The sequence below is a fragment of the Scomber japonicus genome, chromosome 17, assembly GCF_027409825.1.
Source record: "Scomber japonicus isolate fScoJap1 chromosome 17, fScoJap1.pri, whole genome shotgun sequence".
In the NCBI taxonomy this organism is placed as follows: Eukaryota; Metazoa; Chordata; class Actinopteri; order Scombriformes; family Scombridae; genus Scomber; species Scomber japonicus.
In genome coordinates, this window is record NC_070594.1 from 14,907,726 (window position 1) to 14,921,213 (window position 13,488).

The 13,488-nt window shown below is 39.4% G+C and overlaps 1 protein-coding gene across 1 annotated transcript in view; it reads right to left on the minus strand.

Moving 5' to 3' along the window:
• epb41l2 (erythrocyte membrane protein band 4.1 like 2) overlaps nt 1-12,917 on the minus strand; it is a 49,811-nt gene extending 36,894 nt beyond the window's left edge. The window contains exon 1 of the mRNA XM_053337492.1: nt 12,798-12,917. The gene's annotated coding sequence lies outside the window, so the exon portion shown is untranslated. The remainder of the gene's footprint in view (nt 1-12,797) is intronic.
• Nucleotides 12,918-13,488: the final 571 nt, after the last annotated feature.

The window sequence follows — 13,488 nt, forward strand, 5'->3', positions numbered from 1 at the left end:
CATTTCTGTATGTGCTCAGTTTTGTGTATTAAAATGATCAGAAACAGTCACAAATGAAAGCACCTCCCTTTCTCACATCACATCACTCTTGTTTTCTCATTCATGATCCCTCAGAGAACACTGAGCCATTACTTCATGTCTTTGGCCTGTGAAGCCTTGAAACAGCATTTAACATCGTACAGGAAAGAAAATGAATTAAATAAGCACACTACTTCTCAGACAATAACACCAGGGCAGATGTTACACCCACCTTTTTTTTCCTTTTAAAAAAAATTCTGGCTAAAAATCCTGTTGGAAAAGAATACTTTTAACTTTTATCTTTTATATGTGCTGTTTTTAGAGTACATTAAATAGTGCTTCTGCCTCTCACATCTTCACAAAACACCAAATTGCAGCCACACAGGTTACAGATATGCAAACACTCCAGCTCCCCCACTTACAACTTTATTGCTGCCTGTCTGGGTTTTAGGGGTCATCGTCATAGCAACAAAAACTTCCTGATCTGGCCTGTGGCCGGGAGATAAAATTTTACGAGAGAGACTCAGGGGAGTGAGTGCAAAAATAATAAAAAGAAAGAAAGAAAGAAAGAAAGAAAAGAAAGACATGTATCTTAAAAGGTTGCACATTTGTGTTGTTTTTTTTAATTATCTGATAAAAGTGATAAAAAAGAGGAAGTAAAAAAAACATACCAACCCACCCAATTGAGCAGGGAGGAACAGGTTTCCATGGCAATGACATTCATGGACTACAACAATAAATCCCCATGGAAACAAGAGATTACCACAGCAAAAAAATACAGATTAGTGAGCTAGCATAGAAGTGACAATAGAGATTATGACCGTGCCGAAACCCGTTTCAAACCACATTAGATTTACATCTGGTATTATGCAGACCTACAGGAAGCGCTACTCTTCCCTCCCTCCTCTCATCCTCTGCTAACATCCCACTCATGTGCCACACCCACAAGAAAAAAAAAGGCTACTCAACTCACAGCAGATCTGTGGAATTAAATAACATGCAACCACCTTAAAAAAAACCTCCTGAAATACCAGACCAGACCAGTCCAGATGAAAAACATACACAGAACACAAAATACACAGGAAGGGGAAAAAATGATGGTCTTTCTTTTGAAGAAAAATATTTTAGTTTTTTGATTTTTTTAGGCCAGTTAGTTAGTGTCATTTCCAAACTAGCCCCACCTTGAAAACCTTTGATTGGCTTGGCTGCTTTTCTGAACAATGAGAGTCAAAAAATTAGATGAGGGCAGTGAATCAAAAACCAGCCTGTGGAAAGTACTAACAGGTGTTGTTATGTCATCATAACATTATAAAGGTATTTAATTAATTAATTAATTAATAGCACAAATGGTAAAACTCCACTGCTCCAAGCATCTCATATGTGGATATATGGTGTTTTTTAAATTTCTCTATGATAATAAACTGTGAATCTTTTTTTATTTGTCAGTGGAATGAAAATAAGGCGATTGAAGACATCACCTCAGTCTCTGGGAACTTGTGATGGACATTTTTTTCTCTATTTGACAAGTTATTGTACAAGTGAGTTATTTACAAATGATTTAATTAAAAAATGATCTGCAGATGAATCAATTACTTACAATCTTGAACAAATAAAGATAAACTAAACTAAACATACTCACTTTTCAATTCAAGTACTGCTAAATGTTCTGATCAGGTTTATATACGTCCACTCCCAAAATCTGCCTGAGTTGTGGTTGTTTTGGGGTTTTTTCAGGATTATGCTATAAATTGCAAATTCAGAATATAGCACAGTTACAAGTTAAGACACAAGAAAATGAAGATCTGGTTTTAAAGACATCTTAATAGTTCTGCATTAATAACCTGCATCATAGTGTTTTATTCATCTTATGGTCTCTTACTCATATTTTGAGGCGTGCTAGCCACAAGAGGACCCCATTTACTGCAAACTGTACCAAACTTCAAACAACAGTAGTACTTTTATACACTCTGGTGTGTTTGACCTGTTAAATGTTCCGGAGATAGACACAAACATCCATTTTAACCCTGACGCTGCTTTGCTTGCCGCCTGTGTGGATGTCTCATCTTAATTGCTGTTTGTGTCGCTCCCCGCTTCACTTCCTCGTGAAACAGCGACAATGTTTCGATTGTGCTGCTGATTTCTGACAGCTGCTGTACACCGAGCGCAACGGGTCCCGATACAACAAAGCATCAAGAATCGATCGGGCGTTGAAGCAGCTGAGACTAACGAATTAAAAATCCAATCTGCATATCGCGCTGGGACGTCCTGAACGCTGATGCAACAAGCTACCATCATCTCAAACTGTCCCACCAGAGTCCAGCAGCTGACCGTCACTGAGCCAAACACACACACGGTGCAGAGTCCTAATCTGTGCTGTTCTCTTGTATGAAATGTCCATCTGTCACGCAATGAAACACACACACATGGAGACACACATTTACACTGAGTCTAAAACGTGTGAATGCAAACTCACAGAATGACCGATAAACACACCAGCTATGGATTTGTACTCTTAAATCACACACACACACACACACACACACACACACACACACACACACACACTGCGGTGGTGGTGTGAAAACTCTGAACATGTCCTTCCCTTTACGCTGCACTCTGATCCTCACACTGAGGATTACACAAAGGATAATCCCTGTGTATGTTTGTGTGTCTGCCTGCCTGCCTGCCTGTCTGTCCATTCATCCCTTAATTTTACTCTCCGTCACTGCTCCCTCTCCTCCTCTGCTCCCAGCTACACCTTGTCACCTGATCACATGATTTCATCACTACTTCCCCCGCCCTGACATAGCAGGTGCATGGACACAAAAGGCGCTCCTCCCCGGTGTCTTTTTGTGACCAGATCATTTTATAAGTGATGCTTAAAACGACCAAAACTGTGTCATTACTTCTCCCTGGTATGTTATTACTGTCGGCTCATAACAGCTATTGTCTGCTGCACAACTCTAAAGGATGGCAGTAACACCACTACGTTTCACTTTTCTAACCCTACCAGGACGCTATACTACAAATAATATTCAGAACTTTACAAAACTAATAATAATAATAATAATAATGTGACTGCATTTGCAAGTTCTTCACTGTTTTCTGACATTTTACACACCAAATGAAAAAATCGATTTATAAAGAAATAATCCACAGATTAATAATAATAATAATAATAATAATAATAATAATAATAATAAGGGTGTAATGGTTTGTGTAACCATCTCCAACTGTTTGGTACAGGATGTTCAGTTCAGTATGTGAATATCCTTGGTTCACTTTGCTCCCCGACCCCGACCCAAACAATTAGTGTCAAAATAGTTTAATAATCCACATACTCCGACGTGCAGAGCAGTAATTTTAGAGCTCGGGTTCCACCCTCAATGTTTTGGCAGTGTAGCATTTAGCTGTATCATGCCTCAACAGCTGGACAATTTTAGGCAAAGTGACATAATATATCGCTGACTACAGTTAGTGCAATACAATGACAGATGAGTCATTACTCACATTGTATATTACACCTGTTAAACTTATGTTAATTTAATGTTGATTGTGCTGCAAACGTGTGTCTATTTTAACTAGTAGTCTTATTTCTACCACTGAGGATTTCATTGTACAGCTGTGCAATAACAAATAAAAGCATGCTATTCTATTCTTATAGTAACCTTAAATATCATGTTCATGGGTGTATGCTCACCAGCTTAGCCTTGTTACCCTGGTTACCCATGCTCATTAGAGAAGTATTGCAATCAGATATCAGGTCAAATACTAACTAAAATATTGGTGGCAATGGGTCATACTTATTTAGCATTTTTGGCATTTAGCTAATGCTTTTCACACACAGTGTTAACCACTCATTCTTCTCTCACTTTCTCAAATAGTTTCTTTAATATTCATTTTATTTCCATTTTGGCCAGTCTTTGGCACATGGTCTAAAATACACATCTGATGCCAGGAAAACTGTAGATGACTGAAAAAATAATGGTGATTACTATACAATCTGTTGATGCAAGACAAGAAAATGTCTTTTAATGTCATTAACTCACTCTCTTTTTTGTGTGTGAATAAATAATTCAGTCCCTCCAGGAAATTGCAATAATTAAAGCACATTCAAGAAACCTTTGCATTACTGCATATTTTCCGTATACATTGGCCAAATCAAGACTCACCTGCAAACAAAAAACTATTCGCTAATGTTACCAAATGAGGTTTACATTCAGTTAATCAGAAGAATACAAGCTAATGTGTTGTCCAGACAGCAAAAATGGACAACACATTTTGTCCAATTTTAATGGAATTATTGACTGATTTTATTGGGTGTTAATGTTGAGGTGAAAGTTTATTCAATAAAGTCTTATAAATGGAACTCAAGTCCACTTTTTACAAATTTCAACCCATCGTTCACATGGTAATATATTATTATATTATGCATTATTTTCCTTTGTTTGCATTTCTTCCCTGAATTCCTGCTATTTTAGCACAAGAAGAGCACATCATTTTTGAGAAAAACTGCTGCAAAAATCAGGTTTTTTTAAGCTACAATTATCACAAAAGAAACTCTGAAATCCTGGAGGGACTGATAATGGGTCAGCTCATAACTACTATTGTTAACTGCTGAAACTCCCCTATTCAACGATTAGAGCAGTCAGGCGTGAGTGCCCTGCCGCTGTGTGTGTGCGTATGTGTGTGTGTGTGCAAGACAGTGAGAGTGTGGGTGGGTGGGTCACACGGGTGCACAGGAGAGGAGGTACAGTTTATAGTGCGTCTGAGAGCGACAGAGGTGAAATAGAGGGAAAAGCGAAGAGAGAAAGAAGAAGGACGCATTAGGCTGTTCGGCTGGGATGAGAGAATGAAATGAATGTGAAAGAAAAAGAAAAGAAAAGAAAGCGATACCCTACCGCACATCCTAACACGAGCTTCTCGCTGAGAAGCAGTGGGTGTGGTGTTGCTATAGTAACGCACATCCCATAGACTCTATGGAGGGTGGGTAACAACAGGTGCCTCAGCAAAACAAATGACTTCATGGGTATCATCTGGACTCATTATTACAGCTGGTTAGTGTGGCAACGAGATGCAGATGAAAGTAGCTGAAAGCAGAGATGTGAAAGCTCTCAACTGTCTAAACATGGCAGATCTCCATTGTAAGAAAAATGTAATATGATATCTTTCCATCCAAAGCGGCCACCCTCAGTTTAAAGCTCTGTAGTCACTTTTGTCTTAAGCTAAACGGATGATTTTCAGTAAGTGAACTCATCACATTTATGCAGCCTGAAGTTGACCCTGATTCTGAATGCTTCAGGTCAGTAGCATGTTTAGTCTGTTTCTGCTCCGTCAGATGCCTGAGCCTTTTCATTCCTACTGGCCCGACGCCTTATTTTATTTAACAGGGAGTCAGCTACCCCTCCTACACACAGGCCCTGTGTTGGGGATGTGATAACGCAATCAAAGCCTGATGAGTTTAAACACTTGACCGGGGCATCAACCCGGGGATTTTATAGGGTCTGGCAGCATTTTTTGGACTATTTGACTTGGAATTTCCTGATAGAGACGCTGAAATATTTAACTACGACTTGCCCAATTAACAATCTCTGAAATATATGTATTAACTGGTATTTTTTTATATGTTTTTTGTTTGTTCATTTATTGCTTTTAATGTCTCTTGTCACTCTATCTTGTGGAAGTCATTTGTACATACTGTATGTTTTTGCATTTAAAAAGCCAATAAAAATATTTGGATAATAGTCTGTTGCTAGTCCAAGCTGTTCATTTCCTTCAGTGCAAAACTAAACGCTGCACATAAGGTCAAGAGCTCAGTAGCCAGATTATGATGTATAATGGTCTTTTAATATGCTTTTAGTAGTAAAAGTAGTACATTCTGTATCACAGCACTACTAAAAAACTACTGATTCCACAGTGACAATGTGTCCAACACCTCTACAGTCATCACCATTTACTGGCTGTTACCAATAGTTCAGGATACAATGTACACCTTAATGTCCAATGTTAGATAACTAATTCTTGGTGTGTTATTCTTCCTATGAACTATTTGATGCAAAGGCTTGATGCAGCTACAACATAATGTTCTACATATAATATTCACTCATAGTTTAAAGCAGAACCAATGTGTCATTCATGAGTCCATTGATACAGAGACTATTCATTGGCAACTTTTTTGATATCTGGTTAATTGTTTCAGTTTATTCTCAAGAAATGGCAACTACTGTCTCACCCGGTGGTCTTGGGGTTCAAGGTGCTGACCATGAACCACAATAACCCCAATTTGAGTCTTGTCAGTGACTCTTACTGCATGTCTTTCCCAGTCCAGTGTCTATCTCTCCTGAAATACTTTTAATAGAAGCCAAATATTTCTCAGCTCCAGCTTCTGAGTTGTGCAAGTTTGCTGCTTCTGTGACAGTAAACTGAATGTCCTTGATTTTTTGGAATTTGGTGTGAAAAAAAAAAAAAAAAACTTTTATGACGTCGAGCATTCGGACAGAGTGACCGGCACTCTGTCACTAGCCAATCGTGATTACAGCTAAAACTACTTCATTATTGATTAGTAGTTATAGATTATGTGTGTGAGAATATGTAACAGTGAGAATGTAAAGCATTCAACTCATAGCTGCCTGCCTTTAATTTCCTAACTACTAACCTTAACCCCTGACTCTAAAATTAGACATTCCCCTTGTGGATACTACGAGATGTCCTCATTTTTAGAACATCCTCCTGTTTTCTCAATTACTGCGAGGACAAGTTGCCTTTAAAGTCCGGGACGCACACTCGCACATCGTTACAATATGTTGTGGCGAGCGGCTCTTCTCAGGCAGCAGGGTGAGGTCAACGACATGACCAGACAGGCTGTTTAGGCGTCTAGTATCAGTTAATCCCAGACCAGCGACCCCCGACCCCCTGATCAGGAAACAGGAAGTGTGGCAATAAGGCAACTCGGGACCCTCCTTCTGTTTTTCACTCCTCGGTCAAGCATTCATCCACCATCTTTATCTTCGATTCTCTCTCTTTTTTTTTTTTTTAGCACAAACAGTGTGTGTCAGTATCTGCGTGTGACTATCATTAGGAAAGTGTCAACATAAAAACAGGAAATGACTGAGAGCAAAACATCCGTACAGTCACATTATTCCTCGAATTACATTTTCTAACAAAGTCTGAACAACATATCTATTAATTCCATCTATAATGTCGGTAAAAATATCTACACAAATGTTTCAATCACCCCCACATCCCCTCTTCCCCCAAGCGCCCCTAAGCCCCCGCCGATGTGTATTTTTGACCTGTGGGAACGACTGAATCCCTCCCCGTCACAAACACACAGTTCACTGAGTTCTTTATGCTCTTTTCCAAAATGCTTTACAAACTTTGGAGTTTCCTCAAAGGCAACTAATGAGAACAAGTTTTCTAGTCTGCGCTCCCTCTCGACCTTCTTGCTCCAGATACTCCTCTCCTCTCGCTTCCTTTTCCACCCTTCATCCCTTCCTCTTTAAAAAAAAAAAAAAAAAAAAAAAAAAAAGCTCTGCCCTGATATCCCACCTCCCCTGGTCCCACCTCTCCTCCTCTCATCTGCCCTACACAAACACTCTTCCTGGCTTTTTTTTTTGACATCACGAATGAATGAACGAACGAATGAATGAACAATATACACATGATATGATGAATGAAGTAAATGATGGATGAATGAATCCCTAAATAAAAGAATAAATGGCTAATCATAAAAATGAACGCTAGGGCGAGGGGGGTAGGGCTAGGGGTTCCAGCTTCACAAATGTTAAAATTTAGTGATAAAATGTGATAAACTGAATGTCTTTTGGCTTTGGACTGCTAGTTGGACAAAATAATACAGAATTAAGGTGATTACCACTTCACTGTAGCTAAAGTGATGGAACATTAGTTATTCTCTCAGGCTTTATAAAGACTAGACTCTGAAAACTTTACCAGTATTTAGGGATCAATCATTTAACATCTGACTTTTTTTTTGTTTTGTTTTTTTAATGGTGATTACCGTGACAGTTTGAATGGCTTCGCTAATTTGTGCGGTTAAGTAAAATCACTAGCACGGCAGCTCCAGCTGTAGCAGATTATAAAGGGTGTTTTTACCATTTTATCACATGCAGATTAATAGATAATGAAAGTTGTTGTTAGCTGCAGTCCTACTAGTGTCAAAGACAGGTCACAACACCACAAGCTTAATATTAAAAGTGTAATATTATCACATTTTCTGCCGATATAAAAATCAGCACCAAGATTTCCTCGCGTTGCTGCCCAAGAATTGGCCTTTAAAAAGATGAAGGCTCTGCCCCGCCCTGCTCAGCCTCTCTCTGTGAGAATGTGACCCTATGCTGATTAATCTGTTTTTAACTATGTTTGGCCCCCTGCCAAAGCCACAGGCCAACGCTCTTTCTCTCTCCCTCTCTGGATTTTATTCTATCGTTTCTTTCAGAGCTGAACACTTGCTGTGGAAGGCAGTTTGCCCTCTCTTCCTTTCTCTCTCTGACATAAAACATTACTCTTCAACACAAGGGGTTTCTATTCTCCTCCTAATAGATCTACAGCACCAGTCAAAAGTTTGGACATGCTCTCTCATTGAAGTGAATGGGGAAAATGTGTCCAAACTTTTGACTGCTACTGTACTCTAACTCATGGCTATTACACTAGCTTTTCTATAAAAAAAAAAAACAGAACATTCTCATTTCCATTTTTTTGGCATTCAGCTGACCCTCTTCTCCAGAGTAACTATCTCCATCACGCACGTCCTCAACATCGCTATCACTCTTTTTCCCCCCTCCCCAATCTCACTCTCTCACCCTCCCTCCTCCCCTCTCCTCGCCTCTCACTGTCTCTCTGTAGCGCTAATAAGCTGAACATTGCATTACAGTTTCCATTCATTCATGGCTCTCTGATCTTCTCTGTGTGAATCTGTGTCCTGTGGCGCCCGCTGGCCAAGCAGGCCTAAAAGCTAGAGGCTAATACCCGACCGCTCGCTCACTGCTGGCTGCGAAAACTGTTGAATGTCCACCTTTCTACTAATTTTGACTAATTGTTTTTATTGAATTTTGTCCTGGAGTCAGTGAAATTGTCGAGATTAAAGCCTTGAATTTGTATGAAGCGGTTAAGATAGCGATCGCTTTCACAGACTGGACGTTGAAGCCGAATCAAAACCTTGACATTTAGATTTTCAGTTTGTAAAAGAAATCAGAAAGAAGACGAGATGTCAGTATTTTTTTTTGGTTCCTGCATGCACATAAAAAACACAGCCAGCGTTAGTCATTCAAAGCGGTGTGTGTGACAGCGGGGCAATCTGTGTGTGTCTGAGTTGATGTGACGTGCTTTGCTCCTGTTGAACCGACAAGGTCAGGGTGAAAACACACATACTCACACACACACATACACACACACGGGGATGTTCCCATAGCCTTTCCGAATGGTTAAGCAATATCTCTCACTCTCTCTGTCGCACCCGCTCAGTCTCTCTTTCTCCTCTTTCTGTCTGACTCTTACCCACTTCCTCTCTGCTCAGTTTTTTTTTCCTCCTTTCTCCTCCCTCCCTCCCTTTCTACTTTTGCCGCTCCATCTGTACTTCCTATTTTTGTCTCCCTGTGTCTCTCGACTTTCCCTGCTGTCTGTCACAAGGTGAGGGTGAGAAAAACATACTAATGAAGTTCACGCGTACTGTGTTCTTTGCTCGGTTAAATCAAAATATTAAGAAGCTATAAAATGCAAAAGATGAAAATAAAAACTGACCCTCTAAGATTAAGTGTACAATTATGTTTTGTGTCTGATTCATTAGGCTAATTCCTTTTCATTTTAATGTATACACAAGTTTTTTGGCATTAGGAAGAACCAAACCACAGATATATTATTTCATAAAAGACACAGAGCTCAAATGAATGGAAATGTAAGGTTCGTCCATGACAACAGCAATATTGAGAAGAAGAAAAAAAAGAAAATCATGCACTTGTTCTGGCAAGTCCCAGAGTAAGTTCCAGCTACCTTTAATGAGCAGATTCTCCCACCAGAACAACCAATTAAGGCCCTCTCATTAGTGGGTTTGACAGAGCTACCACTGTTCTACACATCCTGAGAGTCTGAGAACCAACATGGCACTGATGATTATAGATAAACTATACACAGAGGGGGGGTGGGGTGGGGGGGTGCAGGAAAAACACACCAGAACAAGAAGACAGACGTACTCACTGCTTACAGGAAGTCTTCCTGTCTGTTTACATATATGTTAAAGGACACATTTGGTCAAAAGAAGACACATTCTTCCCCGTGTTGTAGCTATAAGAAAGTTCTAAGTGACAGTAACACCGTTTTCCTACAGTGGACCGACACCTGCTGCACTAAATAACCTGCACACCTCCAGCTAATGATTATATTCATTATCAGTTCATCATATTTTTCACAATTCATCATTTAAGCTATAAAATGACATGATATAGTGGAAAGCTCCAACGATCAGTCGATTAATTGAGTAGTTGATTGACAGAAAGTTAATCACCAACTATTCTAATCATCGATTAATAGTTTTTGAATGATTTTTTAAAACTCAAAGCTCGCTTCCATAGCAACCAACAGTGTAAAACACAAATGATGTTTGATTTACTAGCATAGAAGACAAATAAAACCAGTACATTTACATTTACGATACTAAAACCAATGAGTCAAGCCTAACCCTAACCCAATCATTTTAGCTCTACGTGTAACATACTACAACACAATAGCCCTGCAGACAGTAACACCTTTGTGAAGCGTGTGATGTTCAATTTCTGCTGTGCAAAGTGTGTGATATAAGTCACTGTTAGGAGTGATATAACAACTGTTATGATCTGCTGCTTAGGCATTGAGAATCACCTGATGTCTAATGATTTGATGCCCATCACATTAAAATAAATCAAAATGGGAAGTCAAACATGATCTCCAGAGAGTACAGACCCAAAGCTGAGCTGTGCTGATTAAAGTGATGAATAGATGGCCACACACACACACACACACACACACACAATTAGTTAGAGCTAGATTTAAGGATGATTGTTAATAGCACCTGTTTTATCAGCTGCCCTCATATTACTCTGTGTGTCTGTCTGTGTAGTTTCCAGTCACGTTGCGGCACACATCAGAGACTGAATTTCAAAAGTCCCCTGACAGAGGGTTACTGATAAAGCCAGATAAGCGTAGAAATAGAACAAATATAACATGAAAAATGGCAAACGTTGCTAGTTGTGAATGTGTATTCCTACAGACACTGATTTAGTGCATTGGAATTTGATAACATTAATGAAATGGATATGTTTGCTAGTTACGTTGTAGATGTCAGCATAATCTCAGATCAATGCAGTCTGTCCCTCAGTTTGACAGGCCGGCCGGTCTATCTGTCTGTGAACTAGCTGAGCCTTTACCATCTGTCAAACAAATATGACTATGGGTATGTCTATGGGAAACACATGTAAAGTACAGTATGTGCTCTGCTGGCAAGAGAATGAGTATTATGGAAAGAGTAAGGCACATTTAGATAAGAAGTGGGATGCAGTTAGGAGTAAAACCATTTAGACTGGAACTGGTTTGTGAGCCTTTTTTAAAAGCCATTAAGACACAGCTCAAAGAAACCTCTAATTACATAAATTAATGTGGTCAAATCAGAGCTCAAATGATCATCTGAGCCATTTATGAAGCAGAAATTACTAATACCAGATTCAATATTGAAATAGTCTCTTCCTTTTCTCTGTTTTATATCTTTATAAATCAACTGAAACTCTTGTCAAACTAAGTAAGCAATCTAACCACATTACTTTGGGCTCTGCTAACTTGTTTTCTTTGTTCTAATCGTGACAAATAAACTAATTGCTAATGTGAAATACTATGTCCCCATCTTTTAATTTCATCATCTTTTTTTTAGATTTATTTCATCACCAGTCGAAACCTTTGGATCCAATAGTTAGTTGAACAACCGAGCAACAGGCCTTCATTTCCCAGACACCTTTGTAAAAACCACGTCCCTCCCGAGCATGAAACCAAATGAAACAAACATCACTCATTTAAAAAGCACTAAAACATGTGCTAGTGCTTCTCAGTTCACTCCTGCAGCAGGCAGTGACCATGCAGACACAACAGGAGGACAACATCGTTAAACAACTACACAGATAAAACACCTTCAAACGATTGTTGTGGTCGATTTAAAACAACTACTACTAGCTATGTATTAACTTAGTGGATAGATGCTGAAAGAGACGTGCTTTAAAACACACTTTTACGTTTACCGTGTGATGATAAGAGCCAACCTCCTACGGTAATCTCACGCCGTTAACGTAGCGGTACACTTCACCTACACCAGGAAATGCAACCACAACGAGGTTTATTCGTTCAGAAAAATGACTTTTAAACATGTGAGTTACGCTGCTTTTGCCCTACACCGAGCGTATATTCTCGAAACCTTCGACGCCCACGGCGAGCAACACATCCGAGGGAGATACGGCGGGACATGAAAGTAGTTTAGGTGATGATAACTGGGATAATGAAGATAGGCGCCATGAAGCCCCTTAACGACCAAGGCTGAATATAATGGATTTCGTGTGAAGCTGCTGTTTGCTTGACCATTTTAAAAATGTGAGTTAATGTGTATTTAGTGCAGTTTTAGCGCCTATATATATATACCCCTTTAAAATGTGCTATATATGCAATGAAATGCGTTCAAACAGCATTGTACCAGCCGCAATCGATGATGCATAAATCACGTGATTTAAAAATGGGCTAAAATGAAGCGTTACCTGTAGTAAAATCTGACGATGCGTTAGGGGAACTTCCAAACGTGGCCTCTCCGTCTGTTCTCCTCCAAAAAATAACGTACGTCCCTCGATATCAGCCTCCAAAAATCTTCACTACAGTCCACACCGAAAAATCTGGCTGTGGCTCAGAGTAGACGTGTCCATCATCCCCCGAGACCCGCCCCATACAGTGAAAAACATCTTTTAGTGCTCTTCCATTGGCTGAGAGGAGTTACTGTATTAGATTCTAAGCTGTGATTGGTCGCCCGCGCTGTCTATCCGCGTTAGTGGGACGTTCGATGCAGATGTGGCAGTGCTAGTGTGGCAAAGCAGCTCCCTCTAGAGGATCATATAAGTCACTGCAATATGTTGACTTTATGTTTATTCCCCTCCCCACATTTTTCACTTCAGTGTTTGTTACTTTTATTTAATTTGACACATCTCTCCTGTGTTATTTTGTTATAGTTGAATACATTGCCTTGCTGTGCGTACTGACTTTGAAACTACTCTAATTTTATTTGTATTATTTACATTGTAACCAAAGCCAAGCTTAGAGAAACACTGCAGTGCAATCATCTGAGGTTGTATTCAGTGACACTTTAATACGCCATAAGAAAACATATTTGAATACTTGAAGAAACAATTTGCTCCCATAAATCTGTATGTATTTTGATTCATCATTTTTTCTTCACTA